Source organism: Protopterus annectens, chromosome 16.part0 (assembly GCF_019279795.1).
Source record: "Protopterus annectens isolate FY-2018-M chromosome 16.part0, PAN1.0, whole genome shotgun sequence".
NCBI classification, from domain to species: Eukaryota; Metazoa; Chordata; order Ceratodontiformes; family Protopteridae; genus Protopterus; species Protopterus annectens.
In genome coordinates this window covers 756,169,786-756,187,151 of record NC_056750.1, presented here as the reverse complement: position 1 = coordinate 756,187,151, position 17,366 = coordinate 756,169,786, and the positions used below count along the sequence as shown (strand labels likewise).

Sequence of the window (17,366 nt, the reverse complement as noted above, 5' to 3'; positions counted from 1 at the left end):
CCTGTATGACTCCACTCGTGACTGGTCGGCACTCTGACTTGGAGTCTGCTACTTTCACACTGTGGGTTCTGTCTGTGAGCCAATTTCCAACCCACCTAGTTGTATAGGGGCTGATGCCTAGTTTGGTGAGTTTGTCAATAACTCCTGAGTGGGGAATGGTATCAAAGGCCTTGGCCAGATCGAGGTAGGCTGTATCAACTGCCTTGGCCTCATCCACAACTCTGGTGACTGACTCAAAATCATCAACCAGGTTGAGCAGGCATGATCTACCATTCAGAAAACCAAATCAAGTAGGATCTAGAGTTTGGAGATTCCCTATATCCTTGTTAATTAGGTCCATGATGATGTACTCCATAGCCTTACATATCAAACTCATCAGGCTAATGGGGCGATAATTCCCAGGAGCTGTAGTTGCTCCCCCTTTATGGAAAGGTATGACTGTAGCAGTGCGCCATTCAGAAGGGACAAAGCCTGACACGAGGCTGTGATTTAACAGGGCACACAGGTGTGGTGCCAGTTCACTTTGTAGTTAATGTAGAACACAGCCAGAGATATTGTTGGGTCCCATGGAAGCTGTATTCTTGGCCTTTGACAATGCTTTAACCTGTTCAGCAGTAATGTTGGGTGTCTGGCATTCCTCCGGTATTGTGTTTGGTCCTGGGGGGGGGTAAAGTTGGCACTAAATCTGTCGACCAGTATGTTGGCAATATCTGTTAGCTCAGTATAGGAGGTACCATTGTGCATTAACTCAGAGCAAACATGGGTTTTGCCATGTAGATTCTTGATACAACTATAGAAGGCTTTGTGGTTAATATTAATGTCTGCCAAAATTCTGCTTTCATAGCTGGGTTTAGAGGTTTTGGTGAGGGAGCTCAACTTTTGTTGAGGTTACTAAGGGAGTTTTTACAGTCTTGGGACTTCACCTTTTTCTGCAACAGTTTCTTCCTTCTATTGTTGAGTTTATTAATGGCAGGGGACAACCAGATGGGTTCCTTTTTTTGGTGGAGTGAGTCTTGGGTCCTCTGTTGGGAATGGCTAGTTCCATGCATTTATGTATGTGTTTGTACAGTGCACTGGTGTATAATTCAGCAGTCATGCATCTATTTTTCATTGACATGGATGCCGTGAAGTTGGGACTGTTTCTTGCTTGTCTGAAGAAGGAAAAGCATTGTCTATTTCCGAAAGCGCTAATTAAATTGTTTTATTTCTCATGCTGCTCCAGTTCATCTTGTTTTTTTGTTTTATCAGTTTGTCAAGTTTGTAATTCATTTTTCATTTTGAGAGAAGAAAAGGTATCTTGAAGGCCGCAACATTTCAGGATATTAAATATGGAGTACACAGGAAAGTATTTTGACTCTTTTTCTAATCATCTTCTCATCTTTCTAAACCTGACTGGGATCTTGTCTGCAGGTTTGCCAAACAGGAAATCTGTAATAATAGGGCTATCCAGCAGTAGGCCTATTTCCTCTTCTGCATAAGTATCTCTGCTAAGTCAGTCAGACATGTACAGTGCTGCACCAAAGGAAGAAACAATGGAAACAGGAACCAGCACATCATATGTTATACAGTAGGTCTTGCAGTTAGAACAGAGGGGCAAGGTTGTGAGATGAAGTTCCTGTGGTACAGGGTTTGACTCCCACAGCACTCCTTTGCTTTCTGTACAATACTGTGCAAGTCAGTTAACCAGACAGTATTTGGAAATAGGAAATTTGGTCTAGATTCCTTAATGGCCCCCAGTACTACATGCCTAGTAACCATCTCTGAATCTATGCCTATATATACATTTTAGTATGAGCACACCTACCTTGTCTGAAGTGTCTGTCAGTTTTTCTATACTTTCCATAGCATTTGTTTCAGGTGTGGGTAAAATGTTTTTTTGCAGTTGGTTTAATATGGTATTCTAATATCATAACAGAATTGATTGTTCTTATAGACAGAATGCACAAAGTAAATACTCCCCAACTAGACTCTGCCATGAGCGAGAGAAGACGAGGGCGATCCTTCTTTTACTGTTGTCTCCACTAAAACAAATTGTTGTAAATCAGTGTTCAGACTGTTATTTAAGCAAGCTTCAGAAGCCCTGCACAATTCATTAGTACTTTTCAGAACTGAAGTTTATTTATTAGGGAGCTGAGAAAACCTGGTTAATTGTTCTTTAAATATAAAACAGTGGAGGGTAAACCAAGGGATTACTTTAACCTCATCACCTTTTTTGCTTCTTTTTTTCTTCTTCCCAGGTGACAACCAACAACATCCAGTACCTCTTCTCATCTAGTGTGTCTGTCAGACCTGCTGTATCTCCAGCAAAGCTAAATCCAACCCATTTCCAGGGCTCAAGAGGAACTTCAGGACCCTTTATCTGTCGCACTACTGTTGTGAAGTATATTATCTGTTTACTCATCTCTGCTCATGCCTAGTAACATCTCAAGGATGTCATATGCAATTAGTCTTAACCATGAACCACCATTCATTTCACCCTGGGTTGATGTGATCAGGGCACCACACTTATCCTCCATAGCACCTCATGCTTATTTTGCTGGTCTCCACCAGAGCTATTGAACTATGACAGCGTGCCTCAAAAGCCTGTGCTCCTCTTCCTACCCATACATTTCAATCGTCCAGAGTTTCAGAGCATGTCCAAATGTTTGCCTCAGAATTTTGGTCCATTCCTCAAAAAAATTGAGGTTTTCTGGAAAATCACTGAGGATTAGTCATTAAATATCACATGTTTGAGTGAGTTTCAGACTTCACACCATTCAGAAAATGCATGCTAAAGAAAAAGCTATTATCCTATCAACTTTAAAAGATTATAGAAGCAATATGTAAAAATGTTGCCTATTTTTGGACATTCGTTCCCCTCATTATTTTCGGCTTTGTCCAGATTCTTTTATGCTTTTACCCCCGAATGGGCACACCCATCTTCCCATGCCAGCACATCAGATTCCAAGCTGCTGTTTAAACCCAGGCTGACTGGGCCATAGTCAGGGCATTATCCCTTTTGGCCATGGCACTAGCTTTATAACCTCATCATTTCAGTTTGTCTTCTATTTGGAGATGAAGGATCATCAGGCGGCATTCCAATGTACTTTTCCTTAAGTCTTCTGTGTAGAACCAGATGACATTAGTATGATCACCACCAGAGCTTGGGCCTAGAGCAGATACACTTGCTGCATGTATAAGTCTTCTCCCTTTTCTAATAATAAGAATGCATAATATGGCCCATCTTGTTTCCTTAAGCCTCCCCTACCAGCTATAATATGGGTAAATTTCCTTTAGGTTTTTCAACACTAGAGTTTCTGCAAGGGTTCTGCTATGGCAGCTGCAAGGGCTGCTGGGAAGTTGCTGACTCCTTAACTAATATAAATCAGTCTTTCAATGTGTACCTTAAAATCTTAGGAAAACATGGCTGGGAAGTGAATATTGCTGAATTCTGTGGTACTGATGCTATCTCCTTGAAAATATCAACCTAGGAAATCTTTTTTGCATCATATTAACAGCACATTCTGTTTTCTTTTGCTGATTGAGAAGCTCTTATGGTTGTAAAATAATTTTATAAAGCTCTGATGCACATATCTGTGCTGCAATTCATCATTTGCCATTACATGTAGCCTGTACAAGCATCGACAATTTTGGTGCATCTAACTGAACTTTGATTCCTTGCTGTGATTGCAGTTACACCTAAACCTTTGTTCTCCACAATTCTCAGATAGGAATCTTTTGGACTTTTCAGACACTTTCTCCATGGAATGACCCCTCCGCATATTTGCTCATAGGGAAGTACCAGGCAAGCTTCTCTTGTGGGCCATTTTAAGCCTAGCCAGTTTCCCGTCTTGAGTACAAATTAACCTATCCCTTTTGGTTAGAGATTGGCCGTTTCATCTACATTTCCTCTTTTTACTAGAATCCTTCATTTTGCAAGAATGTCCTTTTTAGAAAGTTCATATAATGTGTGAAGTTTATTTTGTGTAAAATTAGGAAAACATCTTTAGCCTCCTGGACCGAGCAGTGGTTTTACATTTTTAAACAAATTTCTCAGCTGGATTCTGAAGTTCAAACAAAAACAGGAAATGAAAGTGGGAATTTTATTATACCTTATTTAGAAATCATAAACAGCAACAGCATGAAGATACATGTTCTGTTACCAGGAACTTGCCAATTACAAAGCTTTGAGATTCAGATTTAAGAACATAGGCTGTATCTTTCACCATATCAACTAACAATCTCCATGTAACTTACATCAACTAGAAGAAAACAAATGAATTGGATTTCCCTCATGAAACAAATAATTGTAAATACTGATTGTGAAAAGTATCCATTTACACTATTATAATAATTGACTTACAGACAAATATAAAAATATTGTAATATATTCAGAGATATATAAGGTTACAGAATACATTGAGAAAGTGGTAATATTTAGGGTCAACCTGTCCACCACCAGCACGTTTATAATGAGGACAAAACTTACCTCTTCAGAAATGCACTTCCTTATAGAGCTAAACATGGATGAAAGCTAATAAATATGTAATGACTGAAAACCTAAGAACTTGCATGGAAAATCCACGAGAATGACTAATGGTTACTTTGTGATGAAAAGAATTTAAGAAGTTGCATGTCAGAGCCCCATATTTCCTATGCGGATATGAAATTAGAAGGGATACTCACAGGGGAAGTAAACCTGTATGATAAAAAGTCTAACCAAATGGGTCTTCTCTGTGACATTAATTCAGATTTCATAATTTACTGCTAGAGTCACCATCCCCAAAGAAAGACCATCTTTGCCCACTGAACCATTGACACTCCCCCCACAGACCCGATGTAAATAAATAGGTTAACTAGTTATAAAGGTACAACACTTGACAAACATATTTATAAATGAAGTGCTGGAAAGAGCACAAAGGAAATACCCGGGTCAGCCGTATATGACAGATGCTTGACTTTTGTCTCTCAACCCCAATGCCATAGGCAGGGCTGGAAAATGAAAGGACAACTGTAGGTGACAAAGGGCTGGGGTTAAAAACAAGTGGACAATAAAACAATATAACAACTCATATTTTAAGTAAAATGTACATCTGAATTAAGTGCCATATCTACTATGACTGTATAAACGGTGCCATTTATGTACTTCGTCCCGTACAAAACAAATGCATCCTGATTTCTTAGCTAGATAAAACTTTACATTAAAATTGTACAATGTATTAAGAATGAAATGAAAGCACAGGGCATATCATGCACTTCGTAGAAAATGCTAGAAAATGATGTACTGCACTCACAAAAATGTAAAATAACTGAACTGTTTTCCATTTGAGCCAAATCATAAATAAAATTAAATTAATAGGTTCCATAATATAGCATTCTTAATGGAATACATATTGACCACGGAACTGTTGCAAGCCTCTTTCCTTACCATAGAATCTGTGTGGTCCAAACTGAAGTTTAAAGCATGAGCGTTTACATGGAATAATGAATTGCTAAGAGACGTAGCTCTATAAACAATTATTTCTTACTAAACCTACACATTTCTGAAGCTATAGTAGTACATCTACTGGTAAGAATTCATACAAGGCCATTAGTACAACCTTTTCTGTAAAAAGAAATAGCTTGGTACCTTTATATGAACTGTGTTCATGATTTACTTTTGCTAAAAATGTGGTTTCTCTGGGCTTTTCAGATTTTAGATTTGAGGTACTTGCATGTCAATGCTTCATTTACGGCCAGCCAATGCATCACATCAATCTGTTAAACAGTTATTAAATGATTATGCAAGTGAAACATTTAAAATATAAATTCTGAACCATGTATGAGGTTCAGCATATTCTAAATGTCTGCAATAATTTCTTCACAACACTGAAGGCAAATTAGTCATATCCTTTGCATGAAAGCAACTCTGTGACTATACAAACCACAAATAGGAAGATTTACATTTCCATTATATAATCCACCAGATGATTTTTTTAGTCCATGTCTGCACCCAATCAGTTATCCTTGAACTGTGTTTATTAACAATGTTCTATTTATTACCTCTGCAACAGCCAACAAAACATCACCATTCTAAGAGTAATAAAGCATCTATTTATATATCTAGCACAGTAATCTTTTTGCAAAAATTTATAGAGAATTCTCCTTGCAGTACACATTCAACTAGAACTATAAACAGTTTTATTCTGTCATATTTTTTGCTTTTTTCTTTAATAAAAGTCATCTTATCTTTATTTTATAATTTAATGATCTATGTCTTTCTCCTGAATGTTTATCATTTAATTTCAAGTTTTGTCCATACTATTCACCCAGTGGCTGTACTTCCTACACAAAATGGGCTCATCTTCTTTCTGGGAATTGCCAGGTCCACTCATTCCCATGTGGGCAATAAAACCCATTAGTGCCCTGACTGGGGCAAGAGCTTAGTCTGATTATTCACTACACTCTTAGGAGACAGTGGGGTGCTAGAAAGCATGCTAGTCTGCTGATCATATAAAACCTCCTTCCCAATTAACCCCATCTCCATAGGTGGCTGTGACATCTGCAACCATTATTCATAGAAAGCACCTGCAAACAGACACACACACATAGACCAACTACCTATGTGGTGCGTCAATGTGTAGTGCAAAACCACTATGGTGTTTTCCACCGAGCTGTGGCCACATACCTACACTATTCAAGGTGTCCACAGACAGTCCAGCCAAAACTAGCCATTATCTTTCATTACTTAATTTCTTGAGATCCTTACAGCTATCCAAACAGGGTTCATCTGGGTTGTCATCAGACCTGCATCACTCCGTACCATAAAACGGATGTAATTCAGCTCCATCTGCCTTCCGGTTCTTTATTAAGCTCTTCATTCGGCCGCCTAATGCCACTGCCAAAAACAAACAAAAATCCATCTTCACAGATTCAGTCAGTACACAGATAAAGACATTGAAAACAGAATATGTTGTGCCATTTTATGATGAGAAATTACTTGTCTATTAGATGAACATAATTATTTATAACCATCTTCATACATACCACAAAATCCAACATGAATTCTGCTTTATCTGTCAGAGTACAGTATCAGGGTACTAGTATAAGAACGTAGGACTATATAACTCACTTATTAAACTACAAGTAACATATTAGTGCAAGTCTTTGGGAAACATAAGTGGTATCAATTGTTCAGGTAAAGGCAATGACTGATGTATGGAGTCACATTCTGAAAGCTCTCTTAGTCGCTGGATATCACATCAGTTCACTTATGAAGATCTGTACATTGCAAGCTATAAGAACCAGATCCCAATGTAAGAGACTCAGATTTAGAGATGCTATCCTGAAGATGCAAAATATTAATTTTCATGTTAAGCTAATTGGTGTGGTCACAGGCAAGTAGTTGCTACTTGTATCTGTGTGAGCAAGGTCTATATTAGGATATCGCATGCTCAGAAGAGCAAACGACACAATCAACCCCATGTAAGCGAAAGCTTACAACGTCTAAACCTCCAAGGAAAAAAAATCACTGTTCCAAAACAAAAAAAAAATGTAAAACCTTATATAATGTAGGGGGCTGTGCCCCCCATACCCCCCCTACTTAAATATACCAACTCTGAGATCACACTACAGTGCCGAAAAGGCAAAGTAGCGAAAGTGGCAAAAAATTCTTTCCCATGGAAAAAAGTGCGCCGAAAAGTCACTTCGCTATTTTGCCTTTTTACGCTTTTCAGTTCGACAAAGATGCATTTGAGAACCTACGTCTGTGACAGTGTAAAAGGGAACCATGTGAACCTGATTCTATTATTTGCAGATTTTTTTTTTTCAGCTGTGCAAAACATACCATTCATATCACACAAGGGAAATGTCTAGCATGCAGAGACAAGCCAGGTTTAAAAAAAAAAAAGCAACAAAAGTGAATAACTGACTAGTCACCACTGAACAAACTTTAATCAATTTAAAAAGACAAGCTTTCACATGCAATGCTTCCTCAGGCTAAGATAATCCAATTTAAAAACATCAGAATAGAGCATTGCATGAGAGCTTAAAACTGATTACACTACATAGCCTCATTGTCAATTTATTTTCTGTTCATTTCTCCTCTGTACTTCTGTTTAATGTTTTTCAATTGAGCCATCTTGACATTTAATTATATATGTAGCAAATTTTTTTTGTCTTCAGCTTAACTTGATGCACTGTAACTTGCCTACTGACTGCATAATGTACTATATCAGTTATTGAAGTTTGTGTCACTTTCCCAGGTAATGTACTGGATACTAAACTATATACAGTGGTCTGCATTTTTTTCCTGGTGCTCATAGTACACTATAACGTGCTAGCTTCTAATAATCTAACTCTATTGCTGCCTAACCCTTGCATTCAGAAAGATCCTCAACATTTGCATAAATTGCTTTCACCCCTGCCTCATCATAATAAATTCATGTATGCATGGTAGCCCTAGCTCTGTGCTTGCCATTAACCCTAGACATGAAAACCCCTTTCCCCTAACAGTAAAACTAAACAAGACACTAGGGCACATACCCACAAGCAATATCAAAATGCATAGCACTAAAGCCACCCCCCTACTCTTGCCTAACTCTAACCATAACCTGCAAACACTTGACACACATACCAAAACATGCATATGTGCACACACAAACACACCCCACAAAATCTATTCCTTAATGTGGCAGTTATTCTGGGCAGCCACAGTGGTGCAGCGGTTAGCGTTGCCGCCTCACAGCAAGAGGTTCTCCGGTTTGATTCTCGGCTGGGGTGCCTTCTCTACGGAGTCTGCATGTCCTCCCTGTGGTCGCATGAGTTTCCTCCCACATCCCAAAGACATGATGTAGGTGGATTGGACTCTGTAAATTGGCCCTAGGCATGTGTGCGTGCGTTTGTGTGGCTTCTGTGGAAGGTTGGGCGCCAGGCTGGCAACTTGACACCGTAAAACTCCACTGCCAATCATGAGCAGACAGGTGATCTGCTGTGGCGACCCCTAAATGGGAAAAAGCCAAAAGAAGAAGAAGAACGTGGCAGTTATTCTAATCGCTACCAAGAAACACACATCCACAAACTCCTAACCCAATCTTATGTACAGTAATCGTACAGGCTTAATAGTCTTGCATTCAACAAAAAGGAGCTCAAATCTAAATGCTTTCAGTATTTCCCTTACCTAAAACTGCTTTTGAACAAACAATTTCACATGCTGATAGGCATCTGTAATTTAGTTCTAAACATACCCAGGTCTATCTTCCTATTTGTGTCACCTTATTTCGATAAAACATTACATCATACAGATGACTGCATACTTGTTTTGATTCCTGACTTCACCAGCATGTCTTCCATCTCATTTTCTTTTTATTTTTTTACCTTTCCACAAACACAAACATGCATGTACACGCGAACAAACCACCCATTAAGTACCAAGCCAGTTGCCAGCCCCAGATTTAAAATTATTTTTTTTTTCATAGGTGTGTAACTAGGCTAATGGCCCTGGAGCCTTTACAAGCCTAGCCCACAGAAGTGCCCTGGCATTGTGCCGCCCATCGTTAGTTCCCAGTGCCTTTATCAAGTAGAGCCACTGGAGTGATCCCCCGGGGTGAACTTTCTATCTCCCATCCACTCATCAAGATTTCACTTGAAGAGAGCTAGTGAGGTGCTCTGGTTGACATGTATGGGAAGTCCATTCCATAGCATGGGCAGTCTCTGGGTGAGGAACATGTCCCTCCAGCATGTTCTGTTGATTGTGGAAATGAGGTTGAGGTCTCTGGAGTGCGTGGTGCAGATAGTTTGGAATTTTTTTAGATGTAGCATTTCTAATAGAGATGGGTCAGACATGGCTTTGTAACTCAAGCAGAGATCGCCTCTAAGTAGGTAATAAGAGACAGAGAATAGCTGGAGTCTTTGAGTCTGTCCATATAGGACATGTGTGTAATGCCTTGGATCCTCTTCATGAGGTACTTCTGTGGCCTCTTCAGCTGTTGCAGGTATTTAGTGAGGTACATGCCAAATGGGGCATTATACCCAATGATTGGTCTAATGAGGGAAGAGTAGAGAGAGAAATGACAACCTCTTTTTTCCTGGATGTAAAACCCTTTGTAATGAGATGTCACACATAGAAGAACTTTGTGACCACAGTGGCAATGTGGTGGTTGAAGGAGAGGTTGCTGTCAACTTGCATCCCCCCTTCAGTGTTCAGTGGGCTCCTATCGATGTAGTCATTAGTGGGAACTGAGAAGGGGATGGCAACGCATTTTTTGGCATTAAGCTTAAGGCCATGGTTTTGACACCAGTCATTGGTCTCAGTGAGGGCTTTCTGTAGGATGCCTGCATCACTTGGGGAGTTAATAATGGCTACCAGCTTGCAGTCATTTGTGAACTTGGTCAGCCAGAGTCCCTTTGTGCTGGCCTGGACTTCTGAGAAGTAGATACTGAGCAGGAGAGGACCCCAGGACTGATCCCTGTGGGACTCCACTTGTGACTGGTCAGCAGTCTGACGTGGAGCCCGCTGCTTTCACACTGTGTGTTCTGTGAGTCAGTATGCAACCTACCTAGTGATATAGGAGTTGTTGCCTAGTATGGTGAGTTTATCAATAATTCCCGAGTGAGGAATGGTATCAAAGGCCTTGGCCAGATCGAGATAGGTTGTATGCACTGCCTTACCTTCATCCACAAAGCCTGAGGTGAGGCTATGACTGAACAGGACATACAGATCTGGTGCCAGTTTGCTTTGTAGTTCATGTAGAACACAGTCAGGGATATTATGGGGCTCCATGGAAGCTGTATTCTTGGCCTTGGACAACACAGCCTTAACCTGTGCTGCAGTAATGCTGGGTGCCTGGCATTCTTCTGGTATTGTGATTGGTCCTTTGGGGGGACAGATGGGTAAAGCTGGCCAGGAATCTTTTGGCCAGTACATTGGCAATATCTGTAGGCTCAGTATAGGAGGTACCATTGTGCAGTAACTGAGAGCAAATCTGGGTATTGCCATGGAGGTTCTTGCTATAGCTATAGAAGGCTTTGTGATTGTTTTTAATTTCTGCTGCAATTCTGCCTTCATAGCTGGCTTTAGAGGATTTGATGAGGGATCTCAACTATTTGTTGAGGCTAATAAGGGATTTTTTCCAGTCTTGGGACTTCACTTTTTTCTGCAAAAGTTTCTTCCTTCTGTTGTATAGTTTATTAATAGCAGTGGACTGCCAGATTGGCTTCCTTTTTTTGGAGGAGAGCGTCTTGGTTCTATTGAGTATGGCTAGTTCCATGCATTTATGTACATGTTCATACAGTGCTTGGTGTATGATTCGGCAGTCATGCAGCTATTTTCCATTGCCATGGGTGCCATGAAGTTAGCCACCTCTGTTTTTAGGAGTCCAAAGTCAGCTTTGGAGAAGTTTTTCATGGCGGTTACTTTTGCAGGGGGTGTGGGTGAGATGTGTATTTCCATAGTGATTAGTTTGTGGTTGGATCTGACCAGGGAGGGGTTGACTATTGATGTAGAGCAATGGTCTTCCATGTTAGTAATAACCATGTCAAGGATGTTGCTTCCTCTAGTGGGGGTCAGAATGAGATGGTCCAGGGCATTGGAACTGATGAATCCAGGAAGCGTTGGGCCAGTGTATTGGTCCTTGAGTAGTTTTTCCAGTTGATGGAGAGGAAGTTGAAGTCTCCTAGTAAGAGCTATTTTCAATAGCTTTTTGTCTTTTCAGCTACTTTTAATTATGACAATGCACCATGCAATTTTCAGAGTTTTGACATCTCTTTCCCAATAATGAACTATTGCTGTTAAAGTGGGCATCTCTGAACTGAAGACAGCATGTCTATACTTTAGTTTGTATATCACTTTCCTTAATAATGTACTGAAAATCAATTACCAAGTGACTCCCAGAAAATGAGGTTTGTCATTTAGATTTGGCTTCAAGAAATCATTTCCAAGTCTTGCATTTTTGAGGACTTCCAACAGATGTTCTGTACAGATCTGCCTCATTTACATCCAGGCTCACAAGTTTTGATTCAGTTATCAGTGAAGTCTTACATCTGTTCACTACCCATGGGAGAGGATGCAGACAATCTGGAAATCTTAATAGTGTGGTTATCAATATCCTGAACATTTGCATTTGATTAATATGGCAAGCTGGTAAATACTAGTTTTCAAATTGCCATTTGACAGTCTCTAAGTTTTACCTGGACTTAACTGAATTATATCATAAGCAGTTAAAATTAGTGCTATCATTTTAATTAACCTGATATTTATATTACTTCTTTTTTTATAATCAGCACCATGACTTACTTTAATTAGTTCTTTTTTCTTAAATAAAATATGCACTGAACTTAGAAAGCAAAATGAAGTCCAGAAAAGGTTTGGATTGTAGAGCAAATATGGGCTACAGTGTAATAATGGCTATAGCTGCCTCTGGGATTTATTACACATACACAAAAACTACTCTTTATTCAATCATTACATCAAAATAGTGTCTCACTTGCTTTCACAAAAATGATAGAAATAAACAGTACATCTAAAATAGTTCAGGCCATATATATCGTCAGTCCATAAATGTTATCTCAGGACACAGGTCAGTCTATTCTCTAGTCCCACTTCAAGCTCAGGTTCTCACAATGTGGTTGCAGACTATATGCATTATTCCTAGGTCTTAATCTCAGTTCTAGAAACCAAACATTTCTAGCAGTTCACTGTCAAGCTTTAGATACTTCTCCTTGGTCTGTCTTACTCAGATCTGCAAAATGTTAGTAAAAATGCACAACTGATGCTTCACAGGTTAACTCTGATTGGGCCCTCCCTCAGTCCATGCTTCTAGGTCCTCTTTTTAAGACAATACAGTGTACTTCCAAAAAAGGAAGTATCTTATTGAATTCAACCTTCCAAGTTGCTATTTTTTTACTAGACAAAAAAACAAAAAAATGTCTGCCAATATCACAAACCAAAACATCTGTTCATTAAGCATGTGTTGGATTATCGTACTAGTAGACACTTTTTTTTTAATTAGTTTCCTTGGTTTACAGATATTTTTATTCATGTTCTCTTCTCTTCTCCAATGGAATCTCTGTGATTGGTTGGGAACCACCTCAGAAATATTCCCTAAATACACACTGCTCAGGACAGTGGACAAATCATCAACATGATACAAACTTTGTGCAATTGTTATACTTAGCATTAGTTTATAAGTTCATCAGGATCAAAATGATACAGTGATGCAATGTATTTGTCAGAAGAAAGGATAAAAAAAAAAAAAAACAAAGCAGTGTTTCATGTCGAATACATGTAGAATCTACAAGTAATTTGTACGGCCTGGAAATATTTAAGAACAACTTGCACAAAATGATGTGGCTGAAATATATTTTTAAAACTGATTTGCAAAAATGCAGTATAGACATTTATTTATTTTAGCATATTTGTGTGCAGGACCAAGAGCCACAACCCAATTTTAATAAATTTAAAGCCTGATATTTCACAGACTGTGACATTTCTATATTGGCATTGCTCATTTTAAATCTACAAAATAACTGTGATTGTGCATTAAGCATTAACAAGACAACTAGCACAATGTAAATGTAAAACAGTGAAGGAAAATGAACTAATAATTGGGAAATACTGAAGAAATGCGATGATTATAGAAATATTGACCATACTAGCAGGATGTCAGAATGATTCAAGTATTGACAGCTGAAAAGGCTTGGTCTTTGCTTCTTCATATTGACTGTTGACCAAGATGACAGAAATTAACTGTTGCATTACATCGACAGATATTTTACCACCAGTAACAATACTGTACAAAATAATCTGCTACAGAATTGTAGTGCAAGTCAACTTTTTTGTTAATATAAATTCAGTTTCTTTGTAGAGCTACACTGCAAATCATATAATGACTAAAAAGCTATATGTTCAATCTCTTACAGATAGGCCGAAGCCATGAATATATTTTAGGTAGTTAGTAAAAGGCAGCATTCAAAAAAGCCGCAATATTAACAAATGTAGTATAAATATTTTGTTTTGCTCGTTTCCCTGGGCTTAGATATATCACAGCATTTTATGCCGCATTCAGTTTTGTTGCACTATTATAACACAAGTAATTTGTTTTATCCCTCTTTTGCATTTCATTTTGTATGTCAAGCTGTGCAGAGAATTAAACCCTGCTTACTTCACAACAAATACTCAAAAAACCCACAAACCAATCAGTAAAAGAACGCCTTTGTTTCTACAAACTATTCTTAAAGAATATTCATTGAATTTTTGCCAGCATGCCCTAAGAGACGTTACTACCAAGGCCAAGCTTAAAACTTATTCCCAGATATACAAAGATGGAAATAAACATATGGTTAGTAAACATAAAAGAGAAACAAATAGGGCTAGCCATTTTTCTCCCTTATCTTATTAGCACCGTATATCAGAATTTTAATGTGCATATATCACAAAAGAAAACAAAATGGTTTTAGAATATCAATGGCTAAGTACAGTTTCTAGAAACCCATTTATCATTGAAAAGCTATTTATACATAATGAAAAATCCCACTACTGAATACTCTGCACATCGCCATTCCAAAAGGCAGCACCATCAACAATCTTGACATTTTTATTCCACCACAGTTATTACTAAAGTTTTCGCAAGGCACTGTGTACCAGATACTTAAATGACCACACTTTGAGTGAAGCAATACATTTTATTTTCCCTCCTGAATTCAGAATTTTAGTTTAAGTCAATTTCATAATTTAATCATATTTATAGGCAGATGTGTATTTATATTATTATTTTTTTTTATTATTTTTAACTCATTACAGCCAAGTGCGCCTCCAGGCATTTCTGCAGTTACCTCCTACTGACATCTGTAGGTGTCAAATATTGCTTGTTCATATTCTAAAACCGTGCTACATACAAGGTATCAAAAAAGCATACATGATAAGAAACAATCGTATTGATATCTGACCTCTGTCTAATGCCATTATTAGAGGTAATGGAGAAGTCAGATCACAGCATTTTATGCCGCATTCAGTTTTGTTGCACTATTATAACACAAGTAATTTGTTTTATCCCTCTTTTGCATTTCATTTTGTATGTCAAGCTGTGCAGAGAATTAAACCCTGCTTACTTCACAACAAATACTCAAAAAACCCACAAACCAATCAGTAAAAGAACGCCTTTGTTTCTACAAACTATTCTTAAAGAATATTCACTGAATTTTTGCCAGCATGCCCTAAGAGACGTTACTACCAAGGCCAAGCTTAAAACTTATTCCCAGATATACAAAGATGGAAATAAATTTATGGTTAGTAAACATAAAAGAGAAACAAATAGGGCTAGCCATTTTTCTCCCTTATCTTATTAGCACTGTATATCAGAATTTTAATGTGCATATATCACAAAAGAAAACAAAATGGTTTTAGAATATCAATGGCTAAGTACAGTTTCTAGAAACCCATTTATCATTGAAAAGTTATTTATACATAATGAAAAATCCCACTACTGAATACTCTGCACATCGCCATTCCAAAAGGCAGCACCATCAACAATCTTGACATTTTTATTCCACCACAGTTATTACTAAAGTTTTTGCAAGGCACTGTGTACCAGATACTTAAATGACCACACTGAGTGAAACAATACATTTTATTTTCCCTCCTGAATTCAGAATTTTAGTTTGTCAATTTCATAATTTAATCATATTTATAGGCAAATGTGTATTTATATTATTATTTTTTTAATTATTTTTAACTCATTACAGCCAAGTGTGCCTCCAGGCATTTCTGCAGTTACCTCCTACTGACACCTCTAGGTGTCAAATATTGCTTGATCATATTTGCATTAATAATTCTAAAACTATGCTACATACAAGGTATCAAAAAAGCATACATGATAAGAAACAATCGTATTGATATCTGACCTCTGTCTAATGCAGCTAAAGAGACATGAATATTATTTGCATACTGTTTATTTGTATTGTAATGATTTTCATATTTCTCTAAATATCTCATCATTCTTGTAACACAGACAGAACTGCATAAACTCATAAGAAAGCTCATAGCTATATGAAGAAAATCCTGCTGGCAGTATATGCTTTGCTTGAATGGTTACTGAGATATCAATCTGTTTATACAACATTATAAAATTAATATTTGGTGTGTTTATTTTGGCTTATAAAATCCAGTTTAAAGCATCAAAATGATGGAATGCCACTCATGTAAAGATTAATTTATCCTGAATAATTTGCAATTTACAGTTTTTTTTTAGTACTTATGGTTTCAGAGATACGAATATTTGTTTCAATTGTAAGGTGGTAACTCCATTTTTTTAAAGGTTCAAGCCACACCCACTGGGAGTTAAAGCCGCTGTATACAAGTACAAAGGAAAGGAGAGAGACTACATCAATGAAATATAGGAAAAAGAAATGATAATGATTGTGGAGAAAGAAATTCAAAGACTGAATTAAAACCAGTACTATTATCATACAAACAGCAGAATGTACTACTGAAATACCACCAGTTATATTACAGAGGCAATACTCATGTGATTACAGGAATAGATTATGATAACTGCAACCTACATAGCCTTATCAAGAGATAAAAATTAATGCAACAATTGCACTGCCAAGGAATGTATCCTGCACTACCTGTGCTGCAGTTATGGCAAACTATCCTAAAATGTCTATGTTGCAAAATATTCCAGTGCTCTGGATGATGTACCCTACAAGATATGCATACCGTACCAGCAAAGGCAGAAACATGGCTGCATACATTGTATGCAGTTAACTAAACTGCCATGTACTGCATACCACACCAGTCAGGACAGAAAGTATGCTAAACCCAATCAACAGTCCCCAAGGTAACATGTAACATATATTTGATTATATATAGTATATATACATTATATATCCTATTATTACGGAACCCCGTCGCAGCACCTAATGATTTGAGTGCACATCCAAGTTTATGATAAATTTAACTTACTTATTTGCTTTTGATTACCTGAAAAAGTCCATCTTGTAACTGAAATGTTCATTTGCAAAGAAGTCCTAGTGAGAAAAGCTTTAAAATAGACCTAGGAATACAGTTTTGACTATTCAAAAGAAAAACAGTCAACGGACATTATTTGCAAAGTATTTCAAAGCAAACTGTCAACAAACATTTACAAAGCATATCAGATTAGGGAAATGTATGCTTTGAAGATATTGTTCATAAAATCAAAATTACTATATTAATTTACTTCTTTAGAATCCATAGTGAACAGAGTTAGGATTGCATAACTCAAACTGCAGGTGTGGTACATTTGCATAGTTTATTAGCTCCCAGGGGATATTTTAGCACAGATTTGAATTGTTGCAGATTATTTAAAAGCCCAATGTGGTATTGTGGTATGGAAGTTTGTTCCATGCCTTGGAGATGGTGGCAGAGAATA

At 37.7% G+C, this 17,366-nt stretch overlaps 1 long non-coding RNA gene across 1 annotated transcript in view; it reads right to left on the bottom strand.

Moving 5' to 3' along the window:
- Window positions 1-6,681: 6,681 nt before the first annotated feature.
- The window catches only part of LOC122790370, a 717,669-nt gene continuing 706,984 nt past the window's right edge, over window positions 6,682-17,366 (bottom strand). Inside the window, exon 3 of the long non-coding RNA XR_006363007.1 lies at window positions 6,682-6,856. This is a non-coding gene — a long non-coding RNA (uncharacterized LOC122790370). The remainder of the gene's footprint in view (window positions 6,857-17,366) is intronic.